This window comes from Vanellus vanellus, assembly GCF_965231255.1.
Source record: "Vanellus vanellus genome assembly, chromosome: 6".
NCBI classification, from domain to species: Eukaryota; Metazoa; Chordata; class Aves; order Charadriiformes; family Charadriidae; genus Vanellus; species Vanellus vanellus.
Window position 1 is genome coordinate 37685124 of NC_138911.1, and position 17708 is coordinate 37702831.

Sequence of the window (17708 nt, forward strand, 5' to 3'; positions counted from 1 at the left end):
TAAAGTTATGGGAGATTTATAGCGAAAGAGATTACGTAGCAGTGGGTTCAGACGCGATCCCTTTCCCCCAGCTCCTGCACTGGGTAACAATGACAGGAGCTGTCTGTATACCAGAAGGAACAGTTTAAGAGAGGTGGCTGCATTTGGCAATAGAAGCCCCCGTTAGCAGCCGGAAGCATTGGTGCTGAAAAGCAATCGCTGGTGTCAAGAACTTTCCGAGCTAAGCACTGCAGCTGGTGGCAATAAATAGCATTCTAATAAAGGAGGATGTTCAACCCATGACATAAGCGAATACTGTTTCAACCACAAAAAGTAATTTATGGCGCTGCATAAGTCTGAAATGGATTTTTTCCGATACATTTTAAAATAAAAATGCTAGGATTTCAATGGAGGGAAAGATCTGCATTTTAAATCAAAATGAAATTGAAAGATCAATGAAAAGTGTACTGCTTTTTTAAGTACGCAATGATACATAACATTTTAAGGATGTGCACTGTCACAAAGCACAATTACCTCCATTCCTAAAAATGAAAGATGCTGTTTTCTGACTGCGAATGTTCTTTATATTGCATCAAACCTAATAACTTCCCATGTCAGTGATAATCCCCCCCAACATTTAGACAGAACCATCATCATCTTCTCTCATAAGAATGCCAAAATGATCATGCAGAAAGTAGCAAATAACAATATGCTCGGATTGCACAAACATAATGATTCCGGAAAAAAATCAGCTCCAGCCTCAATGAAGAGCAACAAGAGGGAAGGAGTGGATAATAAAGTCATTAGGCTCATTGGACCTGTTAACTTATTGAGTCCACTACGGTAAAGAAATTACTAGTTTTGACATAGCCAGTGGTTTATTTGAACATATACTGCTGTTCTTTGTTATATGTTCTGTTTATGCCACATGTGATTTCTCTTACATAATTATTGTGAAACATAGCAATGTTACATCCTGTATCATCTCCCACCGGGATGAGCTGTGCGGATGTGCTACCAGGAGAAACTGTCCTTTGAGTTTACTTCTGCCGGCTGGTTTGGGTTTTTTCTGCATGCGTGGAAGAAAGGGTAGTTTTGGTTTTAGCTGAGCATAGGCTGTCAAATTAACTGAATGGAATGGCATTTTATACAGGATTTTGTTTTGAGTCGTGAGGGCTGTATGTGCAAGCACGTAAAATGAGTAACTGGTTAAGTGTTGTTACTCAAGATCAAAATCCTTTGTACTGGAATGCGAAGCATAGTGTACACATTTGAAATTCCTTAAGGAAACAGGTCCTTTCTTTTACACGTGTTTATTAATTTTCTAGTTTTGCTTTTTGGAAGAAACAGGCCTGCACGTTTAAGAGATGGCTGATACCCATTTATCAGCGGCACAGCTCTGTACTCAAGCTGATTCCCACCCCCGACCCCTCCCCCCACCCCCCTCTAGATGGTTTCTGCTGTCATCTTAGGAGTTAAAGAGCCAGATTCTCAGCTGGTGCACATCAGCACTGCTATCCCGAAATAAATAGGCATAACTTCACTGGAGTCACTGAAACCTAAGCTCAGACTCTTGGGTTTTGCCGTCCTTGGGCACAGTGCTTTAAGGCTTATGATACACACTTCTGTGATACTTTGTTATGGTATAAACAAACACCACGCTTCTGATTCGAATTATAATCTCATTCACCCAGAAACCAATAGAGCTCTGCTTATTTATCCCAGCTGAGAGGATAGCCCAAAGGCTTTTCATGTTGTATGATAAAGTCATGGGCTGTGATTCCAACCACTCCCCCCCCCCATCTATATAAACAAGGAGGCGACCCCACTACTGCTGGAGCAATTACTTAGATGTGGAACAGTTGTTCAGAGAGTTTTGGACTCAAACCAGTGCCACGATGTTTATTCTGTAGTGAAGTGATGTGTCTGCTAAGGCTTTAGTTGGTTCAGAAAGAAAACAAGAGTCTGAATTTAGGTATCGGTATGAAGAGTTGGGCAGAAATTTGGGAGTAATTAAAGGATGGAACACCTACCAAAAATGTTGAATTGAATGTTTCCTGTAAACTGTGAGTGCAGCCACAACACTCTTTGATTCTGAGTCGCATTTAAACTCAGGATGGAATCCAGCTGCAAAGCCTGGATCTAGATCTGAATTTCCACAAGTTCAAGGTTGTTGTGATCAGCGGAGTTTATTTGGTTCCGTATCTAATTTAAATGCAGAGCTTTTAAGGTAACTTCAATCAGATGTTCTCGGGATCCACTGGAATAATAGTGCAATAAAAGCTGAAATTAAACATATCTGGTATTGTGTAGGGATTTTATTAGTATTCCAGTTTAAGGTTAAAATAGTGCTCTCGTGCAGTCAGCCTACGTTAATAAATTAAAGCGGAGGAGTTTGCAAATGATTTAAAATCATGGCTTACACATTTTTCCAAAGCAAAAGAAGAGAAGCACAGAAAGTTCATCTGAATTCTCAAGGCAGTGCATGTGGTGAACATTAGTTTTCCCTTTCTTCAATTTTTTTTCTTTTTTTTTTTTTTTTTTTTTTGTTAAGGTTGGCTAATGCTTTCTTTTTCTTCACAAATACTGTACTGGTAACTGAAGATATCTTCCACATGTGTACAACATCAGGGATAGCAACATCAGTGATCCAAGGACCTTCTTTAGGTGTGGTGCATAGTAGCAAGGAAACATGACTGTGTGTGTATTCAGATATCCAGAGTGGTATGTTCTTCCGAAACTGCAGATGACTTCAAATGAGGGAACATGGCCTGGCAAGAACTGGGAACTGGAGGAAGCAAAGAATGCAGTACTTAAATTCCAAACAAAACCCGAAACAAAGAACCCAGTTCTTGCTTCTAAGACTAACCTGTAATATTTCATTCAATATGCTGTCTTGATCAAAATCAGCTATAGGAACGGGATAACTATCAGTTGTCATAAGTTTTGCCAACAAGAAACTACAAAAAAAATGAATGATTCCCTTATTCTCCTTTATCACCCCTTTTCTTCAGTTCAGCCAGGTTAGTGGTTATCTAGGGAATGTCAGCAATGACAACTCTGATAGAAGCTCCGTCTCGTGGTTTTGGCTGGTGAGAAGGTGTTTGATAAGAAACCGCCAGGTAAAGGAGAGAAAGCGGAGAGGTAAACAGACTTCCAAAGGCTGCCTGGAGGACTGAGGTCTGCGAGCGCTGTGTTCCTCTTGGCACAGCTGGAACGCCCTGCCCGACTCTCTGGGCTAGTCTCGCATTGCCTGGCTGCACAGATAGCAGGTCACGGATGGGAGGCTATCTCCTGCCTGGAGGAGACCTTCAGCGTCCTGGGAAGGCATCTTTACTCAGGGCAGAGATGTGGGGAAACATTATAATTTCTAGAGCAGTGACAGCCCACCTGTGAAAGTTACGCCAGGACCCTCTTTCAAAGTGAGCAGGATGGCTACAGCTTCTGTGCGCTCTGGTTTTCAGGCAGCACATCACCTGGGGGTGGGTGGTTGCTCGCTCAAGGAGGCTTGCAAGGTTCAGCTGTCTATGCCAGCTAATTGCAGTTTACCTGGTATAATGTTCTCAGTGAGCTGGCTGTGCTGTTCTGGCATTTAGTAAAGGAAATTCCTCCATTCAGTTGTTTCCAGAAGTCTGAAATACAGAATTCAGGCTAGACGTGATCTCTGACCAAGCGAGGGTGTCTCCAGGCAGTTTAAGAACATACTTTTGAGGAGCTGATTTACCCTGAACTCGTGTTTGTCCTACTAGAGCTGAAGCACCTGGTACATAGGACTGCACAATTCCAAACTGATACTCATCTGTGAGCTATTGCCTCTTTGATCACCACTTTTTAAGACCTGAAGCCCATTGCTTTTTCCTCTTCACTCCCTTCTTCCAACTTAAAAAATTTTCAGGAGATGACTTATTGCTTTGCAACATAAAAGCCTGTCACCTGTAGCACTCAGGTCTTCAGATTTCCCCCGTCCTGGTGATTTGCTGCTGCAGTTGCACGGTTTCTGCGGCGTTAGACCTGCTTATAGTTGTGTAACACAGCAAATAGGATCCACGGATTTTTAGAGCCTTTAGATGATCATACCCACAGATAATAACCACAGATGTAGCAATGACTTGAGTGGTCTCCTCTCCACTTTCCCCAGTCAAGTTCAAAAATGCCAGCATTAAGAGCCCAAAAATCAAAAAAGGAAAACAGCCATGTGAAGCACTCTGGTACTCTTGTTTTGATTTTGTGCTCTTTCTTCAAGTTATCGCAAAGAAAAGGCATTGAGGTCTCTTAAATGTGTCTATCAGCTGCTGGCGGCACTGAATCTTTCTTTGTGTATCCTGCTTAAGAGAAGAATGACAGCTGATGGATAAATCTTTCTGAAGACGTCTGAAACAGCCATATTTACTGAACTGGATCTTTTGAAGACTTAGATAGTGAGGCTACATTTTGCTTCCCAGTTGGGTATGAAATTAAACTATGAATCACTCCTGTTACGTCCTTTTTTTGCCTCCCCTCCAGTAATTTTCTATTTCTTGTTTGCATTTTAGTAGCATGGAACAGGGATCTCAAGCTTTTTGGATAGAAGGCTGTATATTTAAGGCCTCAAACTTCAGAGACTTGCCAAATCCTGCATCAAATATGAAACTCGCAGAAAGAGCATTAAAAAATATTTAAACTAAGCGATTAATTTCTTACCATCTGGAAAACCACAAACAGTGACAAAAGCAACTCAAAAATTCATATGCCATTAATAGGCTGACTGCTTCAATACAGAATATTATGCTGCACGTAGCAACAGATTAATGTATAACCAGTCATGACTGGCCTTTCAAACATATCAGAAGAGACAATCCTGTATATAATGGGGAATCACTATATTATGATTGATGTCCAAGATTTATGATGTTATAAACTATTGGTTATGTTGTTTTGACAATGGAAGAATTAACGAACGAGACAGATTTGCCTGCAGTGATGAACTATATTATAAAGAAACATTAATAAAGATAAAACATTTGGAAGTTCTTTATGAAAAATAACATTTTTGCTCTTTTCACAAGGAACAAAAGAAGCCAGAAGCATGACAGATTTCATCAAGAGAGCTGTTCACAGATTAAAAGTAGGTCTGATTTTTGTTTTGCTGTGCTAGACTTCACTTCTCAAACCATAGAAAAGTGAGGTATTTTCAAGCTTTTTTTTTTTTTTTTTTTTGCTTATATGCAGTGCGTTGACTTCTGCTGGACACCAGGTGCCCACCAAAGCTGCTCTATCACTGTCCTCCTCAGCTGGACAGGAGAGAAAATATAATGAAAGGCTCGTGGGTTGAGATAAGGACAGGGAGATCACTCACCAATTACCGTCATGGGCAAAACAGACTCAACTTGGGGAAAATTAATTTAATTTGTTTCCAATCAAATCACAGTAGTGCAATGAGAAATAGAACCAAATCTTAAAACACCTTTCCCCCACCCCTCCTTTCTTCCTGGGCTCAACTTTACTCCTGATTTCTCTACCTGCCCCCTGCAGTGGTGCAAGGGGACAGGGAATGGGGGTTGTGGTCATTTCATAGAATCATAGAATCATAGAATGGTTTAAGTTGGAAGCGACCTTGAAAAGCATCAAGTTCCAACCCCCCTGCCATAGGCAGGGACACTTCCCACTAGACCAGCCTGGCCTTGAACACCTCCAGGGATGGGCCCCTCAACAAACTCTCTGGGCAACCTGTTCCAGTGCCTTACCACCCTCAGAGTGAAAAACTTCTTCCTAATGTTCAATCTGAACCTGCCCTCTTCTAGTTTAAAGCCATTCCTCCTCGTCCTATTGCTACCTGCCCTAGTAAAAAGTCCTTCCCCAGTTCTCCTGTAGGCCCCCTGTAGGTACTGGAAGGCCACAGTAAGATCTCCTTGGAACCTTCTTCTCCAGGCTGAACAGCCCCAAGTCTTTCAGCCTCTCCACATAGGAGAGGTGCTCCAGCCCTCAGATCATCCTCGTGGCTCTCCTCTGGACACGCTCTAGCAGGTCCATGTCCTTCTTATGTTGGGGACTCCAGAGATGGATGCAGTACTCCAGGTGGGGTCTCACAAGAGTGGAGTAGAGGGGCAGAATCAACTCCTTTGACCTGCTGGCCACACTTCTTTTGATGCAGCACAGGATATGGTTGGCCTTCTGGGCTGCCATTGCACACTGCTGTCTCATGTTGAGCTTCTTGTCAATCAGCACACCCAGGTCCTTCTCCTCAGGGCTGCTCTCCAGCCTTTCCCCGTCCAGCCTGTGTTTGTGCTTGGGATTGCCCCGACCCAGATGTAAGACCTTGCACTTGGCCTTGTTGAACTGCATGAGGTTGGCTTGGGCCCACCTCTCCAGCCTGTCCAGGTCCGTCTGGATGGCATTCCTCCCCTCCAGCCTGTCTACCTCACCAAACAGCAAACTTGCTGAGGGCACACTTGACCCCACTGTCCATGTCGCCGACAAAGATGTTGAACAGTACAGGCCCCAGTACCGACCCCTGAGGAATGCCACTCGTCACTGCTCTCCACTTGGACATCGAGCTATTGACCGCAACTCTTTGAGTGCAACCGTCCAGCCAGTTCTTTATCCACTGAGTGGTTCATTTGTCGAATCCATGTCTCTTCAATTTAGAGACCAGGGTATCGTGTGGGACAGAGTCAAACGCTTTGCACAAGTTCAGGTAGATGACGTCAGCTGATCTTCCCTTGTCCATTGCCGCTGTAACCCCTTCATAGAAGGCCATCAAATTTGTCAGGCATGACTTGCCCTTGATGAAGCCATGCTGGCTGTCACCAATCACATCCTTGTTTTCTATGTGCCTCAGCAGAGTTTCCAGGAGGATCTGCTCCACGATCTTGCCAGGCACAGAGGTGAGACTGACTGGCCTGTAGTTTCCTGGGTCTTCCTTATTTCCCTTTCTGAAAATAGTGGTTATGTTTCCCCTTTTCCAGTTGGCAGGAACCTTGCCAGACTGCCACGACTTCTCAAATATGACAGCTAGTGGCTTAGCGACTTGATCTGACAGTTCCCTCAGGACCCATGAATGTATCTCATCAGGTCCCATGGACTTGTGCACCTTCAGGTTCCTCAGGTGGTCTAGCACTTGATCTTCTCCTACAGTGGGCAGTTCAGCACATGTTGTCTCTGCCGCTCCTTCCTCCTCAGGGGGACGACTCCTCACATTCTTACTCTGCTCCAGCATGGGAGCATGGGAGACAATCCTCCATGAACTTCTCCAATGGGAGTCCTTCCCACAGGCTGCAGTTCTTCACGGACTGCTCCAGCATGGGTCCTTTCCACGGGGTGCAGTCCTTCAGGAATAGACTGCTCCAACATGGGTCCCCCATGGGGTCACAATTTCTGCCAGCAAACCTGCTCCATTGTGGGCTCCTCCCTCCACAGGGCCACAGGTCCTGCCAGGAGCCTGCTCCAGCATGGCCTTCCCATGGGGTCACAGCCTCCTTTGGGCATCCACCTCCTCTGGTGTGGGGTCCTCCACAGGCTGCAGGTGGATATCTGCTCTACCGTGGATCCCCATGGCTGCTGGGGGACAGTCTCCCTCACCCTGGCTCCCCTGCTACCAAAACTTTGCCAGGCAAACCCAATACAGTACTTGGTGTTATCTCATACAAGAATTGTGCGTGTCTGGGTGAGTCCTTCTGTTCAGCCTTCTGGTGTACTCAGAAGATGCCACATAAGGTCCACCGTGATCTTAACATCTGCCTGCGAAGCCAGCCAGGCCTACTTGTGTAATGAGCTATGGCGATAAATTGGGGAATTGAGGGCTTTCAGCACCATATAGAATTTGCAGCTGACTGCATCTCACTGTACTGTGGCTAGAAAGGCTGAAAGACTGCAAACAAATATACGGCACAGCAAGAGAGCTGAGACTCAGTAATCTTTGAATATTGAAGGAAATAGGCTGCTCTGTAAAAGGCTACCTCTGGCCCAAATGGCTGTCATGGGCGCCTACTTGGAATCCCTCACTTCTGACTACCTAAATACCTTGACTAGTGCTTTGTACTATCTGGATGAACTTTTTCTACAAACTCAGGCTAGTCCAAATCACTAGAGTGACCTAAAATTTTCTACAATAACATTTACCTCACAGTTAGAACACAAAAAATACCTAGCAAGAAAGGACAGAGAACTACTTGGTTTAAAAATTAACATCCCAGAAGAGGAAGGGAAAAAAAGTTGGAAGTGTATAATTGTATATATTGGGCATCAACTAAAAAGGCAGAGTGAAAAGACTGAAGTAAACATGAACATGAAAGTCCATCTTTACCTCAAGAAGATTCGATACTGATGTCAAGGACATTGCTATTTATCTTTCATCTCCTTTTTTTGTGTGTGTGTGTTAATGTTGCTTTTGTGCTATGCTTCCCCAGAGTAAGGTTTATAAACCAGTTTAGCTGGGCTGTGCCATTGAAGAAACCTGTAGAAAATGGATGTCCTGTTGAGAGTCAGGCAAAGATAGATGATTAGATCCCTTAACCACTCTACTGAGTCTTTCCACTTAATTTTTATACTGTAAAAAATATACACTGGTTGCAGAAACATCTGTTTCATCAGAACCATTAGGAAGCTGAGCACGTGAAGAAAGGCTTCTCTGTATTGCTAGAGAGATGAAGCATCAATATATTTGTCTTCTCTTTTCTTAGCTCTTATCTTGGGTCTCTGCTATTCTAATCTTAAAGGTCAGATCCAAAGATAATTAATTTAGATGCCTAAACTTGGAACACCATTCCTGCAGACCCTGGCTCCAGCAGCTCATTTCCTGGGTGTCCAGGGCAAATAAGACCTCAGCTTTTGACCGCAGAATTCCCCACAAGCCTGAAGTTCTGCTGCTTCCCGTGCCCTGGAGCACCTTGGCTGTACCACCATCACCTTGTCATCTTGTTCATGCTTTTTTCCGGGCTATGATGCAGAAGTTAGGTAAAATTCTCTGTGGGGTTTCATCTATATGTTAATCTAAAAGCAAACCTACATATGGTGAGTCAATCAATCTCTACTTGATGTGCAGCAATAGCAACTTTTTTCTCATAGAACCCATATGGGAGGAGAGTGAGTTGCTGTCCCCCCTCTTATACAATTGCATTTTGGTAAGCGCATTAATATGTATTGGGTTTTCTCCTTTGTATGAAGGATGGATTTAGACTGACTGAGGACATATCTGAAATAGTACTGTGATGCTCATTCTTGTTCCCACTTTCTGGCCCCTGAGGCTTCAGTCCGTTCTGCATCAGAATGACGGTGACAGATGACAGTGGAGACTGTTAAGTGTGCCCACAGGTTTGGACTCCCACTTGTGTCTTTCTGATGCCAAGAAGGTGCTGTAACCACCTGACTTTGCACTTCTGTGTCTTCTGCACTTCAGAAGAATTCTTTACATCTATTTATCGGGAAAGCATTTGTAGGCATTTATATTTAAGGATTTGGATTGTAAGTAGGCGGAGACACTGCTGTGTCCTTAACGAAGACTCCTGCTTCATGGGACAAAAAAGAATTTGCATATAGTTCTCCCCAGTTTGCTCCTGCTGCAGTAAGTGTGTTGACCTTCAGTCCGGAGGTGGTTTCAAATGGACCTTCTGAGGTGGACAACTCCTTCAGTGAATAACACAGGGAACCGAGGCCTCTAAATAAGAATTTCAAATTTATTTCCTTGTAACAGTTAAGCTGCACAACACATGGTTGCAGCACCTACTTGGTGCTTGTGTGAACTCAACAGCGTTTCATACTATGGAATTCTTAGCTTTGGTGAGTTGGTAAAACCTGCTTTCTGTCCCAGTAGGCACAACTAGCTAAAGCTCTTTCTGTTGAGGACCACTCCAAATGCTCTGCTAAGAGAAAACATCCCACTGGGATTCTGTCTTACTATCTACTACATCTGCTAAATAATAGTCTGTGTATATATATATAGTCAGCTTTATACCTGAACAAATCAGATATGCAGCTGAATTGCTTCTCCTTGACTGAGAGCATCCATGTAACTTCTATGTCTATGCTCTTAGGTAAAAATAAATTTAAAATATATGTATATTTATATAAATAAAAAATATAAAAAGTATAGCTGCATTTCATTTCAAACTGAAGTATTTTATAAAGCTGGATAGGGATTTTCAAGAGCATTTGGCAATTGGCTTAACTTAGACTCCTGTGAAATAATTAGTAAGTGATGTCTAGAGGCAATGAGTTAAGCTATTGCTGACTGCACTAGAAAAAACCCACTCACGATTTCTCAATTCATTTCTTGGAAGATATGACAACAAGGTATCTCTTGTACTTTGTAGTATATGTATTGTCACACAGTGCTTAGAAACTGTAGTCCCTGTCTTTCTAAATTAAATGGGTAATATCCTCCCCTGAACATCAGTGGTAGAGCTAAATTATTTCCAAGAGCTATGTATAAGGCTTTTTAGAGCTGAGAGAAGCCTAAAACATTAAAGTTGCTAATTTTTGCCGTTAACAGCACTGAATTTCATGGGGCAAATGAAAATACAAATGTGTGTGCTGACTTATTTGCAAAGTCCTTTTCAGATTCACTGATATATATCAACCTCACTTTGGAGAAAATTTAGTCTGAGTACAGGAGGACAAAAGTACGCTGCAAATATTTTGGTTTGTGCAGCCTAAGATTGCCTTTGACTGTTACCTGGGAAACAAAAACAAACAAGCAAACAAACCCAACCACAAACCCAAACAAATGTTAAACCAAAAAAGCAAAACACCGAAGTACAGAAGCACATCTACAGATGGGACTTAGAAACTGAAGTGTTGTCCGTTGTGTTTTAGGCCAGTGCAGTCTTTGGCAATAAACTTAATTTTAATGCCTCGGTTTACCTGGTCAGAGCTGCAGGAGGAAAACTGATGTTTTAAAAGCGTTGTTAGATTAGTTGCGTCAGAAGAATAAGTCACCAACCCTTACACAATACTAGCAGAACAACTGTTGGTGTTCAGCCGGACTTCTCAGCGTGAGATTTGTATATCTGGAAGAATCCGAGTCCGTTTTGAAGTCAGAGGCAGGTATCTAATCTGAGACTTTAGTTATTGCCCTAACAGGTCTACTTTTAGAATCGCATTAGGCCGCTTTTGTTTCCTGCTTAGCGATCACAGTCCATGCGCTCCAGTAAACGTCAAAGTTATATACCTTCCCAAGTGTGTAACACATGAAGCTGCACACCTGGAGCACCCCGCTGCTATTAATTCTGCTGCTCACCACTGTAGCAGGCGAGCTGTCCGGCCGGGGCAGGCATCTGCACAAAGCTTCTCTAGCTTTGTACACATCTTCATGGTGGAAGTCATCCTCTCTTAGACTGCTCTGCACAACGAAATTGCCCCCGAGTTTCAGATGAGGTTACCAGATACTTCCTTTCACACAAAGTGGTTTTAAACTTTAAGCTATAACTTTTTGATTAAAGATTTTAGAAGATTGTCCCAGGCGGCACTGCTATGAGGGCCAAAGCCTGTCTCCCTGCATTGACAACAGCGGTAGCTGAAGTAGGGCATCAAACGGGAGTTGTGGAATATGCCAGGGATAATTCCTGATCGCACAGCCAGGAAAGCTTTCTGCATCCAGAGAGCTTCAGTTGCATTCTTTAAGTTTTACTTCTCCAAGTAAACCAGTTAGCATAAATTCACCATATAAATCCCAGTTCTCTCTCCCTGATTAATGAGGAACCTGAGGAAAACATTATCTGTGGTGGGGTTTTTTGTTGCTTTATTTCCCCCAATCCCCCCTCCCACCCCCCTTACCGGCATGCTTGCTGGGCTTTTTGTCTTACCACCTGATTAGCCAGAGATACACCAGAGCCCTTAAGGAGAAATCCCATCTGAATTCATTTGGCCTGAACTATTTCTGTGACACATCTGCTAATTTCACAAGTAGAAAAGTCATATCTAATAGACAGTTCACTACAGGTTCTGATAGTCCAATTGTCATCTTCCCATTTTACACATTATGCTAGCAGGAGAAGTCCTCCTGGCCACCTTTGGTATTAACTGCATCTTTGTAACGCCATTATATTCAGACCGTGCAATCAATGACAGTCCTGAATCTGGAGGTATCGTGTGAACACTTTCTGATGAAATTACCAGGCCTCTGACTGTGTCTGTCTTGGCCTCCTAGTGTTCCTGGCAATTTTTCTTTTTCCCCTTCTTGAAGTACTTTTTATTTTTTTTTCCTTCTTTCTTGCCTTTGCTATAATTGGGAAATTCAGAGCATTCACCACCCACAACAAAAAACAGCCAAGCGAAAAAAAAAAACGCAACCCCCAAACCAAGCACACTTGAAATCCCTCAGTGGTACAGCTGACGTTTGGGGCACAAGGGAAGTAAACCATGGTTGTACTGCTACTTCATTACAGCTGTATTCATCGGTAGGTTCAAGCGTTTGTCTTAACCTCTATCTTATAAGCTCTGAGTGGTTACTTCATTGTAAGGAAGAGTGAAATACGGAGACGGGTTGATGAAGTGGATTACCAGACAGTTGCATTTCCCTTCGTTCCTCGGCTCAGGTCAGCCATACTTTAGCCCACGGAGGTGCATCTTGTTTACCTTTCGTGTATTTAGAAATCTGGAAGACTGGCTGGTCTGTGTCTCACATGCAGCCCAGCGTCAGCGCTCATTCACTTATTTGCAAATGGTTCAGCATTTTTGTGATCTGATGAGACTTATGTTTTGAGCTGGTCCAGTGACTCAAGACACATCTTTTAAAACATGAACAAAATAATGTTACAATACGCTGTATATCAGCCAGTGAACAATTCTGGAACAAATCGGTTACATCTCTGAAAGCTGTGGTGGGTTTTTTAATTTTTTGACTGAATTCAAATAGTACTTTATGCTCCCTTTTCACTACACGAACAATGACACACAGAGGTAATTTTATCAGCTCAAAGATACCTCTTATTTAATGACAAACTTGTGTACCTTCAGTGTGCTTATCTGCCATACAGCGTACTTTGTGCCTCTCAGATACCTCTAACAATTGCCAATATTCTCGTGGTATCTATATCGCCATGGTTTTGGCAGAGGCTATATACAAAGAAGAGAAATCTATCATCAGCTCTGTTTTCCTTCTCCAAGCATTGACTTTTATATTGCATCACCAGAGCTTTAATAATTGTAAATCGGCAAATACATAAACGTTTTTTAAGTCGCCGCAGGAGTGCTGATTTACAGCACAGGAGAAGACCTGGCTCCACAACCCGAGCAGATAAACTGAATCGAGGGTGTTTCTGACGAAGATATTATTCCAGTCATGTGGGTGAACGGAACTTTCCAAAGTGAGAACAATGCAGAAACATTAAACAAACTAGACAACGAAACAATTATTTAAAAATATCTTCATTTTTAGCACATTGGCAAACGGAATGCAACTAGCTAAGTATACGAGTCTCACAAGCTGCCTCTCAATCTGGACCCGTGGAGCTGAGAGAAAGCACCGCAGAGAGGAGGAGAGAGACAGGGAGAAATCAAACTGCAGACGATGGGAACGCGTTGTAAAACTGCTTTCAGACTCTAAGGCAGTGTGGCAAACTCCTTGTTCTGCTAAGCTCGGTGCTAATTCTATTGCTGATTCAACGCTGTAGAGCCAGATGCTAAACCCAAGTAAATCGATCGAAAGAGTTGTAGTTTGGTCACCGTCACCGGTTTTCCGTCACTGGACTGTCGAGGTTGGGATCCAAACCTGGGATTTCATCCTTATGACGGGTCCTTTCCCTTGTTTTCCTCCGCTCCCGATTCACATCAAATACGCCTCGCCAAAGAATTCAGGAAAATACTTTTTGATATCTTTGAAGGAAACGCGAGGCCAAGAAATCAGAAAATGCTTTGCTGTTTGGCTGTTAGTATTTATAAAGCCCGGAAGCCATCACTTACGGGCTTGCCATACAAGGGCTAAATAGACAGAGGAAGTTGTGTTTTAACATTGTTAGTGGATCTGTGGGAAGCAGAGTAATGCCTTTGACTGGCTGACATATTTAAAAGCACAACTTGTGTACATCAGACTTTTAAGATGTCACTGTTGTAAATATGTCGGCAACTATGTCTCTAAGAACACTCTTTTTTTTTTTTTTTTTTTTTAATCCTAGACTGAAAAAAAAGGGAATGGGGGAGATTTAGCAAATTGAACCAGATGAGAGAAAACAGTGAAAACTGCATAAAGGAATGAAAAATGGAAAACCTAATCAGTGAAAATGGAAATAAACCAAAAAAGAAAGTATCCTAGATATAACCAGCACAGTACGCTGGGACAACGGAGCTGCTCTCCCTTGAAAAGACAACCCCTTTCACTGAATGCAACGTAGCAGAAGAAACCTTCTTCCCCCTCTGGCTTAGAGGACACCTGCGTGCTGACCCAGCAAGGTGGGGGCTTCTTGAGAGGGTCTCGCAAGCCGGGACTGGGCAAAGCGCAGCTGCCACCTGAGTCTCTGGTGACAGTGAGGTTTCCATCTGCTGTCCTTCAGGAGGTTGCGGGTCGCCTTTCTTCAGAAGCAGCCGCTAAGCTACAAGAAGAGCTTTGGCCAGGCTTGGCACCTGGGAGAGGGGGGGTTTGCTTCTCTTCATGAAGCAGGCAGAGCTTTGGATGAGGTACGCAACTCTGAAAGAAGAAACGGACAGAAATAAATGGCGTAGTAGGGAAGAATGAAGAAAAGGTAACAAGAAGCCTAGCGTAGCACAATTTTTTTTTTTTTCAGGAAAATAGAATTAGAACTGAAGCATGTTATTAACACATGAAACCAAAAATTGAGAAAAATAGCCTATAGGGGGAGTGAGAAACAGTTTGATCAGTGAAAGAGCACTGGGAGGTGTAAAGCAATTCTGAACTCAGTGTTTAAGCACAAGAACTTATTTTTCTGCTGGGTGTCCTCACTGTGCTGGCACTCGCCATCCTTGTGTCACAGCACGTGCAGCTGCAAAATGGACACTCTGGGTCATTATTAGTAAAAGTCACTTTAACTTTTAAAGAGGATGTCCCCGAAAGTAAGGATGAGACCGTATCACCTTCTGTTTTGCAAAACCTAGCTTGTGAAGGCAACAAGACTTCACCAGAAGGCCAATAAGGCTGAATAAAATACAGTCCCTATGCAAGAATACCAGGGTAAGTGCTCAGCCGTCAGCATGACGCTGCTGAGCGCAGACGCCAGTAGACCACCGTCTCCGATCTAACCTAGCGACGCAGTGATGTAGGGTAAGAGAAGAAACTAGAAGCAGACTCAGAGCCCTTAGCACATCTGGGGCAGAGATGAGGACATAGAAGAATCCAAGGGAGTCTTCTTTCTGAGCCTCCCTGACAGAGCTTTTGCAAACTGCCCGCTTTGTATAAGTAAGTTCTTCTGCCCCGAGTAACTGAAGAATGAAGGGAAAAGTTGTGCAGCTTGTAAAATGGAGATGAGGAAACCACACATTACACACTAAAGGCTAGCTATAGCAAGTATATAACAAACACATTTTCCCTCTAAAGAGACTCTTCAGTGTTACTTTTCCAGATAACAGATATCTCATCTGGGACATAATTAAAACTCCCCATTGTTGCTCAAATATCAGATAATTTTCATCTTTGTCTGTAGTTAGTATGAGCTTTGAGTAAGTTATCTACCCCTGGTCAAGGAGCATAAACCAGTAACGCATGGCATTAATGGACAGGAATGTTTCAAGCTAAGTACAGTATGGATTAGGTAAATGGGAAACGAAGGTAAATCTAGGATGCACATTACTTCGCATTCTTATGACCCGTTGGCTTGTCATGCCAGAAGATGTTGCTGAGTTTCCAGGGCAGTGAGTTGCTGGAGCACAAACAACTCGTACAACTCTTACCCTCTTTGGTTGCCTACAGCAAACCGTACAGAAAGGGTTGGGGTGAAATGAAAGCACAGGAAAACTGGTGTCGACTGGAGCCTCCAACTTTTTGACAAGTCAGTGTGAGCTCATCAGTATAGCCGAGTAATTGGGCTAGCGATAACAGGATTAAGATAATCAAGTCAACAGTGAGAACTGAGAGTTTGCACCTTCACGGCAAATGTACACCTAAGCAAAAGAACTTGTTGCTGCTGCATGCTCTATTTAGCAGACTCTTTCCTACCGCGTATTTTGTTTAAGTAAATGTTTATTTCACAAACTGAGCTGTAAGGCACGTCTCTGGTTATGAAGACTGGTGTTAGGAGTTTTATGAGCATAGCCTATGATGGATATATCCCATTAGTGCTATATTTTATTGGTGACAGCTAACCATCACCCTCATTCATGTAATAGACTTGAAACATTGAATGTCTCAACTTACTGACTTCAGACCGATTACGCATGTACAAAACCAAGTATTTAAGTATTTCCAAGGGGTGAGATTAGAATTCAAACTAAACTTGACAGATCACAGAAGTAGTTTGAAGTCAGCATGTTAAAAGTCTAAAGATGCACTAGCGAGAAGGAAAAGAATAATATGGAAGAAGGAAAAGAATAATAAGATGGAAAAACAATTTCTGTGGGATGAATGTGGACGTGGGCATTATAGAGAGCCCCAGATTAAATAGAAGCCACCAACTTGTCACTGAGGGAATGCGGGGTCTTGTACATAAGATACTGTGTTTCCAAAACCAGAACAAAATAACAGACAAACAGGAAGAGACTAGTGTAGATTAACATATATGATCATAAAGTTCAAAACTTTCTACATAAAATGTTGGAAGAGTTCATGTTGTGTAGCTGAGAAAAAAATATTCAAATATGGAAAAGATCAGAAAAAGAAGGCAGCCGTCAGACATTCTCCATATTCAGTTATAATTCGATGAGATGTAACAGCCTTATTATAGCAAAAAAAAAAAAAAAAAAGACTTAGGTAAGACACTGGAAAATCTTTCTAACTACACAGGGTGGATAGCGGAATGGATTCCCATCATCTTTCCAAGCATCTTCATCACTGGAGTTTTTTAAGAATGGATTAGACAGACATTTAAACTCACCTGTATAGACGGCCTTGCCTCAGAGGAAGGATGAAACTGTGTCTTAAGACCCAACTGTGCCTACGCTTTTTTTTCCCCGTGATACGTAGCCAGACTATTTTTTCTAAATGTATTTCATCATTTGTATGTAATGCAATGCCAAACGCATTAAAATGAGGCTCCTTAAAGCGTGTACGGAAACAAACTGATTAAACTAATTTTTGTTTTCCCACTCAGTATGGAGCTATCATGCTGAGGCAGAATACAAAATGGAGTGTGGCATGAATGCTCATTATGGAAAAAACCTAATAATCTAATATTTCCTTTTGTAATGGAAAATGTTTTCTGATAATAAAGCTTGCATTTCCACAGTACTTTTCTAATGGGAGTTTCAAAGTGCTTCCAGAAATGTTCTTAGCGCCCCTGAGGCACTTTGTGGGGTGAAACCCCGTCTGTGCAGCTTCACACTGGAGACAGAAGCCCCAAAATGCCCAGTTTGAGTTCTAAAACCTGCCAGCTCTCAGCAGGGCTGGGCCTGGCCTCCTCCAGGTGCAGCTCATCCCCTCTTCTGTGTCGTGCTCTCTCAGCATCACTGTCACCTGTCAACTCGCAGAAATGTCTCCATGCTTTTATCAACACTTAAACATGGGATACCATCATATAAGACAGGGATAAGTGTAGAGTTATTGCCCTTTCCTGAAGACATCTACCAACACACCTATAAACAGCAAGCAACAGGGACTTTTATAAGAAAAAGGGTAGTTGGTAATTATTAATAATAATACAAAAATTTAAATG